The sequence below is a fragment of the Prenolepis imparis genome, unplaced genomic scaffold, assembly GCF_030444845.1.
Source record: "Prenolepis imparis isolate NDT839.2.m4 unplaced genomic scaffold, iyPreImpa1.0 SCAF_12, whole genome shotgun sequence".
In the NCBI taxonomy this organism is placed as follows: domain Eukaryota; kingdom Metazoa; phylum Arthropoda; class Insecta; order Hymenoptera; family Formicidae; genus Prenolepis; species Prenolepis imparis.
The window spans coordinates 1,773,794-1,798,051 of NW_028141170.1; the positions used below are offsets into that span (position 1 = coordinate 1,773,794).

The 24,258-nt window shown below is 29.2% G+C and overlaps 2 protein-coding genes and 1 long non-coding RNA gene across 9 annotated transcripts in view; 1 reads left to right on the plus strand and 2 right to left on the minus strand.

Moving 5' to 3' along the window:
• LOC145943560 (uncharacterized) overlaps positions 1 to 8,344 on the minus strand; it is a 54,899-nt gene extending 46,555 nt beyond the window's left edge. The window contains exon 1 of the long non-coding RNA XR_014426538.1: positions 8,013 to 8,344. This is a non-coding gene — a long non-coding RNA (uncharacterized LOC145943560). The remainder of the gene's footprint in view (positions 1 to 8,012) is intronic.
• Positions 1 to 24,258, minus strand: part of LOC145943558 (uncharacterized) — a 76,612-nt gene that overhangs the window by 41,701 nt on the left and 10,653 nt on the right. The gene's annotated exons all lie outside the window — the stretch shown is intronic.
• Fmrfar (FMRFamide Receptor) overlaps positions 391 to 24,258 on the plus strand; it is a 50,866-nt gene continuing 26,998 nt past the window's right edge. The window contains exons 1-2 of one of the 7 annotated variants that reach the window (XM_083051150.1): positions 391 to 1,341; positions 1,707 to 2,295. The gene's annotated coding sequence lies outside the window, so the exon portion shown is untranslated. Of the gene's footprint in view, positions 2,308 to 9,379; positions 9,502 to 24,258 lie in introns of those variants that run through there. The other 6 variants (XM_083051152.1, XM_083051153.1, XM_083051154.1 and 3 more) reach the window with 6 other exon arrangements.

The following is a 24,258-nucleotide window of genomic DNA, read 5'->3' on the forward strand; positions in this document are numbered from 1 at the left end:
AAAATAATGCGTATCTTAGATTCAAACACATATGCGACCAGCAGAGAATATAGCTTCCTGTTTACGTTCTTTAAGTTCAGACTATATCACATATCCAGTTTGGGGGCTTTCGATATCGCATATGAATGGTGCAAAAGCAATGAACGGGCCGGCGAACGTACAGCCAGCAGACTTAAGCCAAGTGTGCGTGAACGTGATGGGGAACGCGAATTGCGGATAAATTTTACGAGTCGAAGTCAAGTGGCGCGGCCTCGGAGAAGGGGAGGAAGAAAACGCGAAGAAACGCGAAGATGTTGAAGATCGAAGAGAGAGTAAGAATGCGAGGAGAGGAAAGGGCTGGTACAATGAGGAGTGCGCAGGCGGCACTCACTGCCAGGGTCACTCTCGTCGCACTCACGACTGCTCCGCAGCGGCGCGACGCGACGTGACGTGCCCGCGACGCTACGAACCTCTTCTACTAGCTGGACGCACTCAGTGCGCCGCGAGAGCGCTCCGAAATCGCGTGTCGATCTTACGCCTCCTGCTGAAGCAAGGCAAGTAAAAAATCCCACCCCGATCGCTAACTGTAGTGAAAAGTCTTCGAAAAAAGTGAGAAAGCAGTGACAGAAGAATTTCTCAAACATAAGCACCATGAAATAAAAAGAACTAACATTTAACAGTTGATAGTGCTGTTGAAATTTTTGATCTTTGAGAAAATCAACAGTAATCATTATGTGAATTATGAAGGGATGATTATCAATAATGTTATTAATAAGAATGGTTAACAATAAAATAATTAATAATAAAAATAAATAATTAAAATGAGAAAACTATTAATGTTCTGTAAGAAGATGATTAAGAAATAAATTAACAATGAGACTATTAATATAATCAATAAAAAAATGTTAAAAATTAATAATTATACTCAAGTTTGTGTTAATAGATCTAATATGATTCGCAACTACAGTGATCAGCAGTTTCAAGATAGTTTACTATCGGTGGTCTCCGGCAAAATCAATACTACTAGCGAGATTAATAGTGTTCAAGACTGTTAATGAAATTGCTAACCATACTCGAACTTATTATCAAATTAAATTAATAAATAAAAATCAAGCTTATTAATATATAATCATTAGCTAAATTATTAATAAAATAAGTCAAGTCTAAATCTCTTCGATCAATATGAGATGTGATTAATAAAAAAAAATCTTTCTAGCAATCATGATCTGTAAACGCTAATATAATTCTGTTGAATGCAATCTTTAAATAATAAAAGTATCATAATCATCAATGTGTGTAAAGACATGAATTAGTGATATCGAATGACGTGAATCGACACTTGACGTGTTTATTTGTTTTCGAGTAAGGCTGTTTTATCTCTCTCTTTTGCTTTCTTTTTTGGGAAGACGGCATGATTTATCGACGAAGAAATTAATTAACAATCATTACAGAGATAGATCAGAAATTAAAAGATAATCAATTCAGAATTTCTTAAAAAAGAAGACCTGATTTTATCTGAGACGATCAAAGAAATTAATATAATCGTTCAAGTATAACAGATTTCTACCTTTTTTTCAATTTGTAAAAGATAAAAAGACTTATGAACGAGAGGAGAAACAAACGTATTAATAAAATGGCTATTGCAGAGATATCCGAATCGTATTAAAATTGATTTCACTTAAAGCCACTTTCATACTTAAATTATTAAGACTTTCTTTCTCATTAAGGAAAATTATATGACATTAATAACGAAAAAACAAATTTACGGATAATTCCTTCAGAAATTATTAATTTGTACAAGTGCACTCCGAAACTTTCTTGGGAATTAAAAAACTGATACTAATAACATTAATTGACCCACACATTAGCCCTCTGAATAAAAATATAGAATAAAAAATCTGCAAACCAATTTAATATAGATTTTAAAAAATATATTGGCTTATTAAAGTGCAAGAGATGTCCGACGAATTGAATTAAGTGATACGACTCAGTGATTGCTACGTGCATTTCGCGAAACGCTACAAAATCCTGTTTGAGGAAAACAAAGTGGTTCATCGATGAACGAGATAATATCCGCAAACGTGGAATTATCGAGACATTCCTCGAATTTTCGCGAAAAGTGCATCGAAGCGAATTCCTCGACAATTCTCTCTTGTCGTCGATGGACAAAATTATGATTTATCCCGACGCTGTGGAAGTGACACGCTTATAATAGGTCTCGCGTGCTTATGCGAACAAGTATGCAACTCGTGGTGGTGAGAGTGACGCGATGACAAAATTCAGATGCAGCGAAACCGACGAGAAGACTAACGACAGGTGATTAAACAGGTGAATCCCGGACCGAGATCTCGCGAGAGATCGCGATCCGCGTCGCGTTTACTGCAGATGACACTCGTTTATTAATAGTTTTGCAAACAATATTTCGCGACACTCCACGCAAGTAGCACAGTAATTTTGCAAACGAATAATATACGGCTATTAAATAATATCACAAGCGAAATTTCCGGACAATCGAATGCGAAATCTGCAAAAATTTTAGGTATTTTATTTTGTTTTCTACATTGTTTCCGTGTACGAGTCTTAGATCCATATTGTTATATTTCGATATAAAATTGTTTTCAACGCCCTTATGTGTGATGATTGATGATATATATATTCCAGTATATTAAAAAAACATACATAAAAATTAGGAAAAACTTTATGGTTATAATTCTAGAAAAAAGCTTCTTCTCTTAAACAAAATTGTCAATTTAAAATTTTTATAAAGTAATTATTTCGTTTTAAATAATATTGTATCAGATTGCGAAAATACGTTCTCTTGATATGTTAAGCAGTTATTACGTAAGAAGAGAAAAATATTTTTTTGATTGACAGTTTGTGGCAAAGATCTCTAAGGATTAATTCAAAATTTAAAACGATGATTGAACCGTTATTTAAATATGCTATTTAAATACTGAAAAGATGACGTGAAAGGAACGGATATACGAGACGAGCTACCTCTAATATGAATTTATATATGCAGATATTTATATTAGATAATTTATATTAGGTACTATACATATACTATATAAACTTCCACACTATATATTAAGTAATATTATATGCATATATACATATAATATTTTGTGATTACAATTTAGATAAGATTATCTAATTTCCTATAAACTTCATTATTTTTTTATAAAATCCTACATTTTCGTAAAATATAATAACATATTATAAAATATACAATGTGTGATATAATGTATGATACTATGATAAGATAGGTAATGCCAAAAATAACTGACACAGAATATATAAAAGACAGAATGCATTATCATAAAGCTCACAGATAAGAAGAAGCCATTTTCCATCTCGACGGGTTAATGTACTGTGCAATTAAGGGTACACAAGGTTTATGGGCGTTAATACATAATATGATCTAACGCTTCTAGTTAGATAGTAAAATTTCTGTTTAGAGAAAGAGAAACAAATTTTTCTATTTTAATTTTTAAAATTTTGACACTAATATAGCATTGATGTTTCACCATAGATGAGAAATTCAGTTTTAATAAAAAATAAACTTATTATTATTGAACTGAATTATATGAAAATAATAGAATTAGATATGTCATAAGTTCTTATTTTGTAAATTGTTTTCAAAATTAGTGTGTGATATATGTATATTGCTTTTCTTCTTGCTTTCCGCAAAAATTGGTTCGTCAAATATTCTTACGTTTAAAAAATAAATATCTCAATTATATTATTCTATCATTGCAATATATACACTATTGCAATGATGCATTTGCACTGATATTTTAAAATAGTAAATCATTGTAGAGTTAAAGTTTTAGAGTTTTAAACTGCCCCGAAAGCATTAAAATTTTTGTAAAATAATCTGTGGGTAATATCTCCAATTTAAATTACGATAATCGAGAATGGAAAATTCAATTTAAGATCATTTAGATTGATAATGACATAGTACAAATATTCAAATTTTTATTTTATGCCACATTTTATGATACTTTTAAATAAAATTTAATCTATATTTTCTGAATATACAAATATATAGAAATACACAAAAGCAAAGTTAATGATTAAGTTAATTTATAACAAAGGAAATTTATTAGCAATAAAGAAATGACAAAAAAATAATATAATAGACAAATTATATCATTTCTTTAAAATAAATTTTATATATTAAAGTATCTTTGATGTAAAAACTTTGATTTTTTATTACAATTTCATGTCTTTCATTCATTCGATATAATGAGGCGATATAGATATTAAATATAAATAACTATTAAATCATGAAAAATTGTCCCGCTTCTATATCTCACCTTATTGTCACGCGAATGCAAAATATGAAATTGCAATAAAAAGTTCAAAGTTACTATATCAAAGATACTTTTATATAAAATTTCTTTTAAATAAAATTATAATTCTTTTGTAAGAGATATACTTTACCTTTAATAATTTCTTTATTGCTAATAATTTGTCTTTGTTATCAACTAAATTAAATATCATTTATTTTGCTTTTATATATCGCTTTATATTAATCTATTTAAAAAATATAAAAATTATATATATATGTATATTATACATATAAATTATAAAACGAGTAAAATGGAATGGAGAAAATGCAATCTTTTTTTATAATAAAAATTTTTTTCTCTGTAAAAATATACGATTTCAAACCCCCTGACCTTTGACAAGATTTATCGTAATCTCAAATTGCGCGACGTAATGAGACATTGGGGAAATAAACGTCGTGAGCGAGATTAAATTATGAAGCAATGGGAAAAGTAGTAAGATGCAGACGCACATTGGGAGAATTGCGATTTTATTAAGAAAACTGCGGTTTTTTTGCTTCAGCTTTTCAAATCCCGATCGCTTCGCATAATGAAGCAACATAAAACGATGTAATCAGAGAAAGGAAAAGAGAAACATACAACGGATTTATTTACATGAATAATGAAGCTTTAAAGCAGACATGACGAAATGTAGGTATCGAATTTACAATTAAAAAGTCGAAAACAATCGCCAGAAGGAAATTCTCCATTTTATTGCAAATATAAAGTTGTTCGATAGAGTAATATTTGAGTTAAACGTGATTAATTAAATTTTCTTTTTTTTTACTTACAACGCATTTCAGGATATTCGATCTCAGTTTTAACAAAAATGTTGCAAAATATTAAATTTTTATTAAAGAAATATACACTCTAAAGTGATTAAAGATAAAAAGTCGATTAATCTAATGATCGATATTAATGACTTTAATTACTGGCTAATAAAATTAATAAGCAATTATGATTATTGTGATTATTGTAAACAAATGTTATTATAATTGTTATATGTGCAAATTTTTCAAATATGTAATTACCTTCTCTCTAAATTAATTTTTAAAATATGGAGATTATTGTACGTTCATTCTCCATTAAAGTAAAATTGATGTATTCAGTAAGAAAATTTTATTATTTGCGCGTTTCTCAATTCTTTTTCTCTTCTTTTAAAATAATATGCTATTAATTTCTAATTCATTGATATTATGCTCCTACAGTTCGCTACAGCAATTGTTTTTTTTTTTTCTTTCACATATAATGTCTGTAATTAAACTACTATTCGTCCGAGATTGCAGACGGAAAACGCTTAATACATCGTAATTAAGAATAATCAATGACGGTGCAGCTGACCTTTAGAGACCGTAATAATGTAGATTCTCTAAGGACTCATAGTTCACAAAGACTATTCATACGCCCTTTTAGATTATTATCCTTTAGAGAGACTGCTTACCATATAAATAGCCAACTGTAACATGGAGTCGGACCATTTACGCGACAGCAAATCAATATTTACGATCGGATCGATATAGTCACACAAATGCAGCGGCAGCTTTTTAATTAATTATAATTTGTAGTTTAATTCTTTTCAGATCAGAGCTATGACTGTAAGAATATTCTATATGATTGTAAATTTTCTTGTAAATTTTCATTTCATTTTCAATTTTTGCAAATTTGAAAATCTTGATAATAAAATTTCAAATAAAAATTTTATTAAAATAAGCTCTATTTTGAAAATTATTAACGTAAAATTTGCATCGCATTTTTTCTAATTATACACAGAGAGAATTTTCTTTTAGAATTTACCCTGAAAATCATGGTAATCGTGAGACATATGGTATGGAAAGGATTTTATGAGAATTTCTTTGATTAATATTTATCACAATCAAAATAATAATATCTACACGTTAAAATATAAAACATGTTTGAGTAATTTTACCATGCAGTTTAGTAAAATTAATCAAACATGTTTTATATTTTATTGTGATAGATATTATTATTTTTATTGTGATAAATATTAATCAAAGAAATTCTCATAAAATTCTTTCCATACCATATTGTCCCACAATTACTATGATTTTCAGGGTAAATTCTAACTTTCAGGGTAAATTTTACTAAACTGCATGGTAAAATTACTCAAACATGTTTTATATTTTAACGTGTAGATATTATTATTTTGATTGTGATAAATATTAATCAAAGAAATTCTCTCAATGTACATTTAAAATCTTTAATATAAAGTAACTTCACAATATATTATATATAATGCAATCTTTAAAATTTCTGCAATGAAAATTGTACTCAGTATTGTGTATATGTGTCTAAAAATAAAAAAAAAAACATTTGCACAAAGAGTCATATTTTGTGCAGTATATAAATTCATAAAATTTAGAAACATGTAATTATTTTTTTTTTCTGTAATAAAAAAAATTTATATTTTTTATTATTTGTTTGTCATATTTAAATTCTCCTATTATAAGCATTGGCTTTCATTCTTCTCATAAAAAATGGACTTTATCAGAAAATATTAATTTCTTAAAGTCCCGTTAAAAAATTTAATGCAACAAAGATGGATCATATACCCGCACTTTTGCATGTAATTAACTTATACACTTACCTTTTGTGCGCTTGCTAATAAAAGAACATTTCACACAAAAATTAGGAAAGAAAACTCATCACGCTAATCTGTATTGTTGCTACTATGATCGTACGGTGCGTCGTTTCTCTCCAGAATTTCATTAGTAAGTTGAACGCGATCTAACCATTTTAAACTTTGTAATGATTAATTATAGCAAACTTGATTATTGCGCTTTTGTTAAACTGCCATAATTAAATATTGATAATGACAAAATAACCGTGAACTATGGAGCGAACAAATTATAATAAATGATCGAACGATGATTAATTTGCAACTTTTGTTTTGCATTACAATTAAAATAATATTGTTCGTAACAATAAATGCGTAATAGTGAAAATATCGTAGCTATTTTTCATCGTTAGCATTTATTTCACATTTCAATTCACGTAATAAGGTAAAGATTATATAAATTTATTGTCAGGTTTCTAGAATTTTCAAATTTTATAAAGTTTTCTCTGATGAAAAATTGTTATAAAGAATATTTCTTTAAAATCGCATTAAATTTTAATCATACATTCGTCACTAAAAATATTAAAAATTAAATTCTCTTCAATAAAAATTCCTAAAGAATTATTTATCGTTTAATCTTCAATATAAATAATTTTATATCTAAAAATCAAATAAATATATAAAAAATTTGATAAAATAATGTTTAGTTAAATGTGAATTAATATTTGTACAAAGATTTTCGCTATATAAGAACTTTTTTATATGTAAATTCTTTTATTTAATTTTTGCTAAAACATTTCTTTACTTATAATTTCTTTCTTAAATAAAATTAATTTATGATGTAATGAATATATCAACTTATATCACGACTGAATGATAACACGGGATAACAACCTTGCTCGGCCTGACAAATTAACGTGAAGGCCGATCGTGTCCTGTGCGAACTAATTTGATCGTGTTTCAGAGTAAGTTGCTCAGGGTCGAATTTCACCTCACTTTACACGCAATCGTGATTAGAGAAAGATTCATGAAATTGTTTTCGTGACATTCTTCTCGCGACACAATTAAAGTGTACAAAAAAGTGGATCGCACAATTAACTATAGCAATTTTAAATGAATTTACTCACAAGTCGATGCACTGTCGTTGCATCCTCGCCGTTATACCTCATCACCATAACCTTGCTGTTGCCGCCTCGCCGAACTGTCTTATGTAAATCACTCGCGAGTCGATCCGAGAAGCGCTAATTACGAACGAGCACTATTACATTAATTAACACTCCCGACACGCGCAGCATTTTAGACGAACGAATATAACACGAGAAATAGTCCCTTTGCCCGGGCAGAGACGAGTTTGATTGAGAACGCGCGACTTAAGTACGAGGACGTTCGACTAGGAGCGCGTAATTACTTAACCGTTTCATCGCACGCGAGATATGATCGGAAGGAGCGAGAGGCACGAAACATTTACGACGCTTTCGACGCGACATTTTCGCGCGCGCGACGGTGGCGCCACAATAAGAGAAGTTCCGGTTGCGCGTCAACTTCACCATGCACCGCTGTTTCGAGATGTCGAATCGAGGAAATTATTGTCATCACCACTAGCGGATCCTGGGGGGGGGGGGGGGTTAACCCCCCCTTGCAAATGAAAAGAAAGTTTTGCTGAATTTGTTTAAAAAATATATAATAAAAATATAAAATAAATAAAGTAAAGAAAAACAAACGTTAAAGAGCTATCGTTGATCCTGGAATAAAAGCTAATCATGAAACCAAAAATATTAAATAAAATAATTTTGCAAACCCCCCCCCCCCCCCATTATCGACGTCAGGATCCGCTAGTGGTCATCACGTACCTCAATTAATTGGAAAATCCACTCTCGGACACGTCCATTACTCGATTCGGCATTCTTCGCGTTCGTTCATGACCGAAATTCGTCTCACGTCGCGCAAAGATGCGGGAAAAAGGCGGAGCCATCCAACACCGATATACGAAGGGTCTGTGGGACGTAGTGTGTCCGTGTCACGTCTAGCCGCTGCGTCGCGTCAGTCGGGCGCGCGTCGTATGTCGTCATCGCGACGTCACGGGAATCAAAACATAAGGGCGAACGCGCGGTGGAACGTGCCATAAACAAATTCGCCGCGATCGCAGGCTGTTGGAAAGTTCATATAGGTAATCGTAATTTGTAACTATTATAGTGATTATAGTAATTTAGCTTTAGTGTTATTTCTCGTCGTAATCTCGTAATAATTAAATCGATATTTGAGGTTTGATTTATTCACGCCTAACCTATATAACCTAACGCGCATCGGTTTCTCATTTCACTAACAATCAGTGACAACGGAATGTTTATCCGTTGTTTTGGAATTCCGCTGTTACCGTTTATTCGCGTTTGTTCTCTCTTTCTCTTTTTCGAATTCTGCACGTAAACAAGTATCGAGAATGTCGAACCGAACGACGAGCATTATTCACGGTTAATTAATTAGTGTGTGCGATCGTATTTAGCCGTACTTTTTTCGTTCTGTTCGCGTCTATTTTTTGGAAAGAGTGTGTCCGAAAGAAAATGGTACAGCACGCAGAATCGTAGAAGCGAGGTGATAGCAATAGCAGTGCATTGTGTGGTGAGTAAATTCAATTATTTTGTATTTTCAACAATATAATTGTGTACTAATTGCTATTTATTTAATCGTTTAATTTGTCCTCAATAATGTCGAGATATTGTGATAAAATGAGCACGCACAATCACGGTTGGTGTGAATTAATTTATTTATTCCTCCAACATATTATCGCTATTTTTTTTTCATCGGATATAATAATTGAATTTAACGAGCAAATAATTAAAAGCCGTAGAATATCGAGAAATGAAAAATACCATTCGTTTTAATTTGTCGTACGTGAAATGCTACTAATACACATGTCAACATTAATGAATAACATTTATTTTATTATTGTTCGACTCTCGCAAAGTAATTTGCGAAAATTTTATACATTTTAAACTGTGAAAGGCAGAAACAGTTTCGCTCTCCAATCTCCATTTTTTTTCACGTTTTAGAATTCAACAATATATACAAACAATCAATTTTTAAGTACAATATAAATCTATTTTTGACATTCCGTTTTAGAAACAAATCATTGCGCGCATGCACGAGAGAATCGCGCCTTATTTTTTGCAGACATATATGTGAAGAAATATTTTACGAGAATAATGATTCGGTCTCTCGATAAAGATTTTCGTGTCGCGATCGTCCCCTTGGAGTGGTATCTACGATTATATTATAAATCCTACTTGCTATAAGACGCAAGGGGGACTTTCTTTCGCCACTGTCGAGATCACTTTGTGCCGTTCTTTGTAACATCTCAAAGCCGTAAGAGAGACGTAAACTGGTACAGAGAACTCTTGATCTAACTTTCGGGGCCGGCAAACACTCAAAAGACTGTTAAACCACACAAAAGACTGTCGCGAACTCTTTAAGAGGAGCTTATTGTATCTTTGCTCAAAATCATCCGAGTATTTGACTTTTATCTCGATTTTCTAATAAGTCGTAAAGAAAACAAAATTTGTTGTGGCAAATATCTATGAATATTATATATTATAATTTCAATGTACTTTTTGACTGTCATAAAAATTTTACATGATTATACAAATTTCTCAAATCGCTATGTAAATCGAGATTTAGAAAGATGCAAAGTTTAATTATTAACTAAATTCAAAATTTAAAGATTGGCCTTTTTACTTTCACACACGTTTCTTTTCCAATAATATGGAAATATTAAAGTTCCATTCTTGAATTATTCGCAATTAATAAAAGATATTTAAAGATAAAAATAATCAGCGTTTTTCTTATCATTCTTATAATAAAAAAACTTTACGGGATTTTTCTTAAAGATGAATTCACTATTTTATCAAACTTGGATAATTAAAATAATAATAATATTTTCCTTGAGCTTTTTGACGGACTAGAATTATTTAAAAGTAAAAAATTCGGGAAAAGTTTCAATTGCACCATTCACTGCATTCGAACAGCTTTCAATAATAATCACTCTTAAGATATTTATTACGCGTTTACGTAATTCAACCAAATAACTCGGTGAATATCTTTAATGTAGAATTTGAACCTGGAAGGTAGAGAGAATCTAAAGCCGCAATTTGCCATCAGCTATTACAGTAACGCGTATATATATAACGTAGCCCAACTAATTATAGCTCGTCTAATTAAATGCAAGGTGAAGATCAAAATATAGAATTTGCGGAATTATCGCAAATCGAAAAAATATTTATCCAAAAGTTGACAGAAGAAATTCTAACATACTTTAAAACAAAAAAAAAAGCAAAACTAAAAATTTGTGTATATCTCAAATTTTAGACATTTTGAATAGCAAAACTTTGAAAGAAGAATAAAAAAATAAAAATAATTAGCAGTGAAATTATAATAATTAAATTATGTAGATTTTTTTATATAAATTCTAAAAAATGTTTTTTTAATTTATTACGATTCAAATTAATTTCCTTGAATAAATTTATATTAAACGTTTTGTCCTCATTTTAATCATGTACACTTATTTTATTAATCATACTCTGTAATCTAATGAAATTTAATTTACATTAATTGTGGAATTTGATAAAAATTCTAAAAATATAGTTTGCTTATTATACACTATTTCAAATATTTGTAAAATTATGCGGAGTGTTGGCGCAAAGCACTCGGAATTGTTGCGGCTATTTCTATTCATAAATTGTATTAATCTCCTGCAGTCGTACCACAAACTCACCTACATGCAAATTACAAGTATAAATTCCTGTAACAAATTTGAGTTATTTATTTATTTTTTTGAATTTTTAATATTAATCTCTTGAAACTCTATATCCTCATTTTTACACAAATATTTTTTGCTTCTATAAAAAATTTAAAATTTTACGTAATAGGTTTTTTATAATTGTTTATTAGTAAAGACGATAATTGGGATCAATTTTTAAAATGACATAAAATATACATAATTTGCCTAAATTTGAGCGACATTAATTCGTATCTCGTGTAAAGCCGAGTCGGCTTTATGTATATATTATAGATATAGATGCACTTTTTTTTCATCAAAATTAAATATTGTCGTCATTGCATAGCTCATATATTTTTCGTATCGACTTCATTCGTAACGATACCAACGAGACCAATAATTTTATCTGTAATAAGTGACGTGAAAAGCAATTATTGTGATTATATTATTTAGAAACAGGAGAGAAATATAAATAAACACAATTTTATCTCCTTTACAATATTTCACATATTGCTGCCAGCATGATTAACAATTCCGTCAAATTCTTTGAAATGCATTATTGTTAAATTTGTTGCTAATTTATATTGTAATCTGATATGCACATGCATTCAATATAATAGCATTTAATTACAAAATTTATTTAAAGCGAACGTATTAATATGTAAAAATTAAAAGAAATAAATAAACTATTCATTCAGAAAATTAACATTTCTGCAAATGTTACAAAATGTATAATCAATAAACAAATGTATATTCTATTATATGTACAATTTTAGAAAAGACGATCGATATATATATTTAAATAATCATAATAGTAATATAAATGTTTACTTGCCAATAATTGCATTCTGTTCTTTTTGTTAGTTTTTTCTTCACATATCGGAATTTTATATTGAAAAATATTTTACATTTTTTCTCTAGTCTCGTATAATATATATAATATATTTGTCGGTTGTGTAAATAAACAATCATGCATGTGGCATTTCGCAATATAATCTCTGCAATGTAATTTCTGGGTTTTCCGCGATAACCATTTCGATTATACCGTCGCTGCAACGAGATATCCGTTCTCCCGACAATTAATAAAGTTGATTCAATCGCGCAGAATTAATTGCGTATGCTTCTGGTTCCGTCAAACGCGCGAAATCTGATGCAGACAGTAGTAGTAATTTGCATTTGTCGGTGAATAATCATATTCAGTTTCAATATATTTGTCTACCTCGAAATTGATGTCTTTGGAGGCAACAAAGTTAAGCAAACGATAACCATATAATCAAATATAAATTGTACCATTTATACGGAGAACAATAATGCGTACACCAATTGCAAACTGTTCGAATCGAATGGTTCGATCACCTTTAACATTTCGAACAATAGCTTATATATTTCGAAGAGAAAACAACAATATAAAACGTTTTTTGTTACTCTAACAGGTTTCACGATTTTATATAAATAAACAAATTTTGGCTGTTTAAATATCAGGATGTACACAAGTAGCAAAGTATTTTCAATTACTTTCAATTACTTTCAAGTAAACAGTGCTCATATATTTAGAGGTTTAGTTTGACATTAAAGAGATATTTAACGTTAAAAATAAGTAAAGTGTTATTTGCTCAAGAATCGATTTGCAAGTAAAATACACTTCGAAATCGAACCGCAGAGATGCGATATTTGCTGAAGAACATGTTTCAAAGCTACCCTATTTTGAAGCTATCCCGAAGCTATGGGTAACTAATTTATTATTATTATGTACATATATTTCTGTACGTCCTATATATTGTACATCGATTTTCATAATTCAACCTGCAGCCCCTTTGACTCGTGATTGGCGGTAAAACACACGTGCTTTTACCCTAGGCGATAATTACAATGAAATGTATGCACGAGAAGCACTATAGTATGTATACGCTAATGCAAATGCATTGTTCAGCTAAATCTCGATTATCTCGATCGCATACTGTATTATGATATAACCAATATCGAAAACGTAAATTTATGGATACGCGGATAAGATTATATCATATATACTTTGACAAAGAAAGTCTCCCCTGACGCAAAGTAGGATAATTTCTGCTACGGTCCGTGTCTGTGAAGTTGGCACGACATTTTATGAATTTAAAAAAAATAGTAAGAGTTCTTATAGCACTTTTCATAGTTCTACAGTTCCTGATAAAAATTAAAAAGAGTTCCGCATTTTTTATATTAAAAAATCAAAATTGAAAAAATGTCGTGCTAACTTCGCGAATCTAGCACGACACCTTCCCTCTAAAGTATACTAAAACGCGTTGAATAATATCATTTTTGGAAAGAGTTCCCGATAGTTCTACGCAAGATTAGCATATATATGCAATTTCAGATCGATATTCATCAATTAACGATTTTTAATCGATTTTTAATACCCACGTTTAGATGTCGTGCTAACTTCGCCAATCTAGCACGACACCCTCTCATCTAAAGTACTTAAAACGCGTTGAATAATATCATTTTCGGGAAGAGTTCCCGATAGTTCTGCACAAGTTCAACATATATATATATACAATTTCAGATCGATATTCATCAATTAATAATTTTTAATCGATTTTTAATATCTACGTCCAGCACGACACTTAGTGAAAATGTTTCTAAAGTATAGAACTCTTATAGAATTGTAGAGAACTACCGTTAAATTACGGAAAATCATCAGCATGACATTTTCACTAAATGTCGTGCTGGACGTAGATATTAAAAATCAATTAAAAATTATTAATTGATGAATATCGATCTGAAATTGCATATATATGCTGAACTTGCGTAGAATTATCGGGAACTCTTTCCAAAAATGATATTATTCAACGCGTTTTAGTACTTTAGAGGGAAGATGTCGTGCTAGATTCGCGAAGTTAGCACGACATTTTTTCAATTTTGATTTTTTAATATAAAAAATGCGGAACTTTTTTTAATTTTTATCAGGAACTGTAGAACTATGAAAAGTGCTATAAGAACTCTTACTATTTTTTTTAAATTCGTAAAATGTCGTGCCAACTTCACAGACACCTACGGTCCTCTTAAGAACAATCAATTCATCACAATTTTTTAATTATATTCTTGTCAAATTTGCCAGGAATGAATTTTTCTCGGAAATTAAAAATTTTTGCAAGCTCTTGTATTTATTTTGCAAAAACTCAAAGATCCGAATTAAAGTATTTATGTAAAGAAGATAACAATTGCTGTTCAACTATTATCTTCTTGAAATTTGTACGCCGTGCATTGCATACGAAATTAAATACAAAAATCGATTCTACTGATATTCTTTCTTCTTCTTTCTAACTACTGCATTTTGCTTATATATAACATAATTCGTGTATCACTTCCAATTTACAAAAAGAAACAATACATTTTCTACTACTATTATTAATGATAAATAGAACTCTATTAATTTATATTCTTTTCTTAAATATTATATTCTTAAAATATATCTACATTATATGTTATATTTTTTTATCTGTGATCATTTTTACGTTCAGACTTTATACATACTATCTAAATTGTTACAATAGAAATATATGTAAGTATAACACGTGCATTAAATCTAATTGCCCATCAATCATCGAAATACGATATCGTTTCGTATATCCTATTTTTGAATAGTAATTACAATAAATCGCCATATGCTATGTCTCGAAGCCTATTTTCCTTCCAAATAATGTGCAAATATCGTGATATGCCATCGACTAAATGACTATTATACAAAAAGGAATACTGATAAGGCATGAAAATGGATCTGTCTAAGCTTTCTATGTAAATCTCCGAAATAGGATATCTATCAAAAACGAATAGTTACGCTTCAGGTTTTGCAATTCATAACGGTAGCTCTTTTCAAAGATTTACGATTGGCAAATATATAAGGACATAATTTTTCTATACATTTTGTATAAGATTGTGTAAAAGATTTTTAACAAATGTGAAATCAAGTTTTCCTTTAAAAAATTAACTATATAATATATATACTGTATATGTATGTATATATCGATCTTTTCAATTATTAAAAATCATAAACACTACGAAATAAGATAAAAACTTGTAATAAAATTTAAAAAACATTATTTTATATATTTCTTTTTATTAAATGTGGGATTTAGGATAAAGTCCATATAAACTACACGTAAATAACGCACAAATTTTATGAGTAAAATTAACTTTACTCGTTAAGGTAAAGAGATGCTCTTTACATAAATATTGATTTATATTCGATATCTAGAATAGTTAATTTTTCAGTCATCATGTATACGCCAATTAGGAGAAAGCTTTCGAAGTTTGACAAAATCGCGATTAGGTGTTTTTATTATTTATATAATATAATAACCGTTATAATAAATTATCGCAGAAAAATCTGTTCAACGAAAACTTTATTGTAAAAATACAATAAATAAATAATTTTCGTCAGACTTTTGACTTTATATAAACAGATATATGAACGCGAATTTATAATTGTAATAGTAAAAGCAGCGATTAAACGAAAGACAAAAATACCATCCAAACTGATATTTTTATATAATAAAACGGAACTTCCAACGATTAATTTTTTTCTTTTATTTTTATTTATTTTTGTTTATTTTCATTTATTTCGGATGCATTGAGTATATCTATTTTTCCATTTTTAGAAAAAGTAGCAACAGATAAAAAGTATCAAGCGTGAATAAAATCCAAAAGCGCAATATATGAGATGGAATGTTTGATAACAGAACTAGAGATGCATTGTTATTTATCAGATTTTTTCGCAAAAATATTCATAGTTTTCAGTTAATATAAAACATACGTTTATTGGACTAGAAATTTAATTTATTGTTTCTTAATTGGGGAAAAGAGAGAGAGAGAGAGAGAGAGAGAGAGAGAGGCATTTGATACACCAAAATAAACATGTCTAAATATGTAGATTCATCGATATTTATATATCCATATTTTTAAAATATTAAAATAAATATTATAAATATATAAATATTAAAATAAACATAAACGTTAAAATAAATTAAGAAAAACGTTTTACAGCTCCTGCGCTGACAATTAGTGAGATACAAGCAGTTACAGAGCAGAGATTAAACATTTATGCAGATTGTTTTGAATCATTTGTGCTGAAAGTTTCGAGTCAAGATACTGTTAGGCTCTCGTTACACTATAGTGAAGTTAAAAATTACGATGAGTTATAAGAGATTATTGAAGGCAAAATGCAAATGAACGATGCTTAAATAATTTAACAGAATGTACGATGAATACGAGGAAGGAGAAGTTCTCTTGGCGAGAAACTTTTCATGGATAGGAGAAATAGTAACAGTTTCTGTGAAGAAAAGCAAGTTGTTTTTTTTTTAAGTTTGTTAACGATTTAATATTTTGATCGTACTTGTGGGATTTAGAAGATACTTTGATTTGAATTTGAGCTTAAGGTGTCTTCAAACTTTTGCAAAAGTTAAAAGAAACTGTTACATAATGTTAAATAATTATTTTGAACTTATAATAATATAATCTTTTTAATTATCTTTAAATTATCATTGTTTCGTGCAAGTATAATTAAATTTTTTACTCTCATCTCCTTTTATCTCTCTAAAATGCTATTGATTTTTGAGTTTAAGTAAGATTTTTATTTAATTAAGCGCTTGTTAAGAGAAAGAATTAATATAAAGTAATTAATAACAAATGATAATATATAAAAACATAAAACTTGGTTAAGATTAAATTTGCGTGATACGCAATATTGTTGCTTATACCAAAAATATTAAATTATTTCAAGAAGTTTATATATTCATTTTTTATAAAATCGTGCTTTTTATCAACGAAGAATAAAAGAAAGATGTTCTTTTGTGCCAAGATAATATGAAATACTATAGCGAATATATCAAATCGTTATTCGATTGCCTTCATTCTGTGCAAATTACTTTATCGTATTTCTATCTATTTTGTAAAATTTACTGTAACAATATAATTTTTTAAATTAATTGATTCAATTATTCCACGACTTTTGAATTAGTTTCACAAATATGCGCGTCGTCATATTTCTCATAATTTAAATATTGAAATAATTTTAATCACGCGAATCTCGCTCGCATTTTGTTATTTCGCACGATATGTATACATGCATAATTTGGCGAAACAAACGTAGCGATTCGCCGAAAAAATCATTGTGCGTCAGAGACGCGCGACCTAAAAATAATGCAAACGCATTTTCCACCTACATATCTCCGGTGAACTTTAACAGCGATGAAAATGTTCCGTAAGGGAAAATGCGGTGCAATCAAGCGTCTTATCATTTATAAAATGAGAATAGTTTCACACACTATTACTTCAAGAGTGGTACTTATAAAAATTGTCGTTTTTTAGAAGTACGAACAAATTCTCTATAATTAGATAAAATAATACAATAAAAAAAAATATATATATAAAATAAAAAATAAAAAAATATATCGCAAAAACGTGAATAATAATATTCGACAAAAAAATATGTTTTTAATGTATTTGGTAGAGTGACGGATAAAATATTAATTTAAAACCGGATTATTTGGCAATGTGCTTTTATAAATAATAAAAAAATTTAATCTTTAAATGCGTGGCTTTTATATTGAAATAAAGTAGACGTATTGGATTTTTGTATAGACAGACAACTCTCTGTTTTTTATAATCCACTTTTCCTACGGGAAAATATACTTTCAGAAAGACAGATGAATCTCCCTCGCGTGCAAATTCGAACAAAGAAATGAATTATAGCTCCCGGATGGCTATGTATGCAAATGAAACGAATGTGGAAAAAGTCGCGCGGCCAGCAGGACCGCCAGATGACTGTGGGGGAAATGTAAATGTCTAGTTTGGTTACAGATTTTATAGAGGCATTTGTGCCGCCCTGATTGTTTTTATTTGTGCGACGAGAGTCGATACTAACGATAAATCGATAATAAAATCACAAAAGATCACAAGAGATTATATACAACTATATATACTGATATATTAAAACTGTATAACTTATATACAATTTCATTTCGTCATACAATTATAAAGTTTCATATTACTTGACTCAAAGTAAATTATATATTATAATACTACATTCTAATATTAAGTAATTTATAAATTAAATAATCAAGTTTGTAAGATACACAATGACTATAGTACAACTTAGTTTTTTAATAAATAATGCGAATCATTGTTCAAATAAAAACTATATAAAACGACAACAACGGTTAAATTACTGTTGACAAATCGGACATTACGTCAGGTTAAATTCACATTATTAAACTGGAATTATTGCATTTTCCGGTCAGTTTAACATTTACGCACGAGATAACAGTTTACGAATCTCTGCTTAAACAAGTACTAATCATATATGTATCTCAGTTCCGAACTACTAGGTTTACTATTATGCATTTGCGAGAAATGTACGAATTTAGTAACAAAATTTCAAAGTCTAATATGCGTTATTAATTTCGTTAATATGCAGAGAAACATAATGTTTATAAATTGAGGAAGAAAGAATACAAGTTTTTAAATATCTTTAAAAAATAAAATGTTTCAATGTAGGACGTACGACGTACGTCATAAGATGTTTCAACTGTAAAATTCTCTGTACAATATAATATATGTGGCTTTATATATTTTATGAAATTTAGAAAATTTGATTTCACAAAAAGAGAGACAGAAAGAAAGCCATGTTAAAATTAATGTAATTTTATGTTATTGTACGCTAATTATCATATATGACAATGCAGTACATGACATTAATAATACTTTCTGCTTTGATAAAACGAAACGTTATTTTTTAATTATTATAATAACGCGCTTAAGATTTTTTTTATTTAAGCTATCCTTTTCATTTATAAATGTGAAAAATCGTGCTTTTAAGTGGAATTAAATGAAAGATTAAGGAGATTTAAGGAACGTCAAGCGAACCTTCCGCGAGAAATCGGTGATTTAATATGAGAAGAAAAAGAAAAAGAGAGAAGCAAAATTTATACTCAGGAATTAATACGCATTAAAATAATAGAGAATAAAAGAAACTTAATATTTTCATTTATAAAATTTGGAAGTGGATATTATAACAGATTTTAAAGACACAAATTTTGGAGAGGGAAATGATGCCCACAGAAAAATATTAAATATCGAAGTTTATCTTTAATTGGGTAAAAATAGTACAACGTTGCAAATATTTATCAGTTTCAACATAAAAAAAATAAGTTTTTGAGTGTCGCTTCTCTCTTCCTTTCTCTCTGTTTTACGAGACATCTAAAAGAAAATTCTCGTCGTACTTTTGTTCCACGAACGTTTTACAGAACAGTAAAAGACACTATATTTTTTCGTAGCTCTATAAAATTTTCTTGATTATAAATATGTCGAAAAATTTTTTTCGATTTTAATACATCAGAAAATATTCCACAAAAATGATTCCGGCGATCGAAACAACAAAAATTTCTTTATTTCTTTTTTTTCTGTCCTTTTAAATCGTATAAGTTCATTACATACGGGTAACGTTATCGTAATCTCATTAAGAATATTACCATGATGTCGTTTGTATATCCTTAATTGCACTGGACTGCAATGGTCGATATTCATAAATCTCAACGTGAATACATTACTGTAAACCAGACCGTACTTATATTATCTCTCACGCCTATACAATTCACCCTCCAATACTTCGCTATGAATTACCGTCGAGATGTTAACAGGCTGATTTTCGCATAACATCGAAATGCAGTTTGCGCCACAGTTTCTCATAACTAGCCACTCAAAAGCCAACCTGCCATCTGCCTGTACAATAGTTTATCGATCGAATCATATTGGCTGAAAATAATATCAGAGACAAAAACAAGTTTATACATTTGAGTTTTCATGTTATTAATTTACAATTTAATCGGTATATGTAATAAACAAAACATGATGAACAAATAATGGATGAAAACTTCCAATGTAATCGTAGATTTGCTAGTACATTTTCGTATTGTTACCAAACGAAATTCCTCGCGAAACAGAGGGATAACTTTGAGCGGAACGAGCGCGAAACTTTGCTCCTTTTCTCATCCCGTGTGCCCTTTTCTGTGTTATCGAAGTATTCGACGGTATTGTATACATAAGTCTGACGCGGAACATGTACGTTTCGCAGCAGATAGAGATAAGTAGAACGATGTCTCTTCTGTTGATTAAACGAAGAATAAGACAACCCGATGCACAATAACGGAGAGGCTTTGATAAAATGCACTCTTTCTCTCTCACTTGATTAACTGTCGAAATAGCGGTGAGTCTGAAAATACAAATGCGTATCCGTAAGATAAATTATTCGTTGTCGCATCAGCCAAGATTGCGACCATTAATTTGGCATTTCAGTACTTTTTACGGCACCCATTATATAGCACGAGACAAACCAGTCTAGATACATAGAATAATTTAGGAAAAACGAAATATTTCTAAAAAAAAATTATTTTTTCAAGAAAACGCGTTTACAACACATTAAATATGACAAATATATAGTTCTGAATTTACTATAACATTATTACCTTAAAATGCATTTTTATTTATTTTCTCGATGTTAATTTAAAACAGCCAATCCCAACTAAAAAAAAAATTATAATCATCGAAAATTATAAAATATTTTCTGTAATAATCGTCTAATTAATACAATTAACATACAGTAACATTTCTTAAACAATAACATGTATAATGCTAATTAATTCATTAATAATAATTTGCATTTTATAAAGTAATATCTATCAAGAGAGAGAAACTAATATAAAGAGGAAAAAAAAACATTTAATATATGCATTTTACAAACGCAAGATCGCGCTAATTTTTTCAACTCATATTTACATATTTCCATCCCATGTTTAATGCAATTTGCTTTCCTCTACCAATTACACAAGATAGAGAAATATTATTGATTGTAATTCGAGCGTATTCTTTTCATAGTTTTCACTCGCATTTTATGGCAATGCAGACAGATGTTACGATTCTACACAAATGCGTCGTTAAATACAAACGCAGAAATAAATTTCTGTAATATAAATTCCATTCCTAAGCTAGATGAGACTATAAATGTGAAATTAGAAAAATATGATACGAAGGATTAATTTTTTTAATCGCTTCACGTAAACTTTACTGTAACAAATTTCAATTCGAGAGACGGTAATCAAAAATTTAGTTTATAATTATAAAATCATAATATGCTTGTATTAAAAGTCTACTAAAAAATCCACTTTTGAAACCCTGAAATAAATTTTTCTATATAGTTATATATATATACTTACAATCTTGATTCTAAATCTTTATTTTGTAATTAAACGCTATTCTTATACACTATTATTAGCTTTGACTCTGTCGTTTATGGCTGGAAGAAAATGGTATTTGCATGTATGTTTATAAAAGATAAAATCACCGATTGATCTTGAATTTTTAATTATTGCCACCAACATTTGCAAGCACTTACTCGTTTGCGAATAACGCGAATATTGAAATCGCGCATTATGCAAATTTATTGCAATCGTTATTTACTCGATTTTCAGCATTTTTCTGAATAATGAACAACGGTCGCAATTCCGCTCTTCGCGCAATACTACGGTCGGGGATTGATTTATTCGAATTTCTTCGGAATTTAATTATTCGTACGCGCGGCTTTCTTAATAGGCTTTCTTAAAAGTATAGAATAATAATTAAATTAATTATCAGTTTTATTGATGAAACTTTAATGACACAAATTAAATGTGAAACAAAATGTTTTTTTAAATATTTTAACGAGAATAATATATGTATTTAGGGAAAGAGAAACATATGAACTCTGAATAAAAAAAATAATAATTAATCAAAAAAATTTAAAAATAATAAATAATTAATATAATTAATAATTAATCAAAAAAATAATTTTCTCATTGATAACAAAAAATATTATTGAGACTTATAAAGGAGCCTTGAAATTACACGTAATATATATATTTTCAAAACGTAAAATCACGGAGCTATATACGACTAAAAATCGGATAAATTGCGATCATAACTTAATTAAGTTCCAAAAGTGCGGGACGATAAAATGTACAGACGAGTCTTTGAAAACTTAAATTACTCTCCCGTCAATCTGCCAGTGAAAATCTCGAGAAATCTAAACTACGAGAATGTAGTTGTGAGGGCGGTAGTTCCGTACCAGCTCGAAACTCAGTTCTACTCTGTACCAGGATGGCCGTTATTCCGTCTATAACATTAGAGGAAAGGATCAGTTTCGAGCACTATAAAAAAATAATATCCGTTGTGAAATCCAAAACAAGTACAAAAACAGAAGAATTTAAAGAATTTAAAAGAACCCACGCAAGTATGAAAATCGAGATAAAGCGAGCACAAAAAAATACGATGGTATCATGTAGATATTTTCAAGCAAAAGAAAAATAATTTTATTGAATTTTATACGTCATTAGAGAAAATATATATTATATAAAAAGTAAAAAATATAGATATTCTTAAAGTTATCCTTATATCGAAAAAAAAAGAACATACATCAATACATAGCATTTAGAACATATAAAAAATTACTTATAGAATAATATAAGAATAAATATTACTTTTATACAATAATATATACACTACAATAAATAGTGAAATTTGAGATTTTCATAATTAGTATCATAATTCAAGATGTCTGACGTAATCATTGTGTCGATACTGAAGTTTTAATAAACGTCTATACGTGACGATTCCGCCGACGTTCAATACATTCTCGAAGAAAATTCCCATCAACGTTCTTGATTTTCCTGATGGACATAAAAAAATCCACGATGTATATCTCTAACAATTTCTTCGCGAAATTTATCTGTCGCGTATCCTTTCCAACGAGATAAGGCAAATAAAGACAGAATGAAGGAGAAATGAAAGCGAGGGAAGAAAAGTCACGAAGACGAAGATTAGCGAAGTAAATATGCCTATCCTTTTCTCACTCGGGTGATTCTTCGTCGTCATAAAATATCTAGTTTGGTAACCTCGATTTCGCACGATGTTGGAAGAAAACGAATCCTTGATATAGCCGAACGGAATCTCTTAAAGATCCTTATTTCCGCAGGCTTATGATGTTATCTTTTTTTATTTATCTTTTCCATTCTTCGATAATTGTTTCAAAAGTATCATAAATATTGAAAATGTTGAATAAAAAAGGAAGAATAGCGCTTGTTTCAATATCGAATTATTAATAAGTCTTGACTTATAATCAAAAAAATTTGAACTAAATTTTCTTTATTGAATTTGAATTAAGTTTCAAATATTCAAATGGGTGAGAAACCTCATTTCATTGCTTAATTTAGAATTGTAAATAAATATTTTTTTTTAATAGTTTATTAAAAAGAAATCTGGGAAAATTTTTGTGTTCAATTTTTAATATTTACTTATTACGCAAATAAATATATAATTCTACATGAAATTTTCAATCAATTTGTTCAACATGACCATTAAGCAAATAAATAAATATATAATTTATCATGTGAATAAATACATAAATATTGTAGCTGAAATTTCAATATGATAAAAATCGATATTGCTTCGCAAAAGAAATAAAACCTTTATTTATAAAAAATATATCATTTTTTTATAACAGAAGCTTGCATTACCACAAATCGCATTCTTGTTTA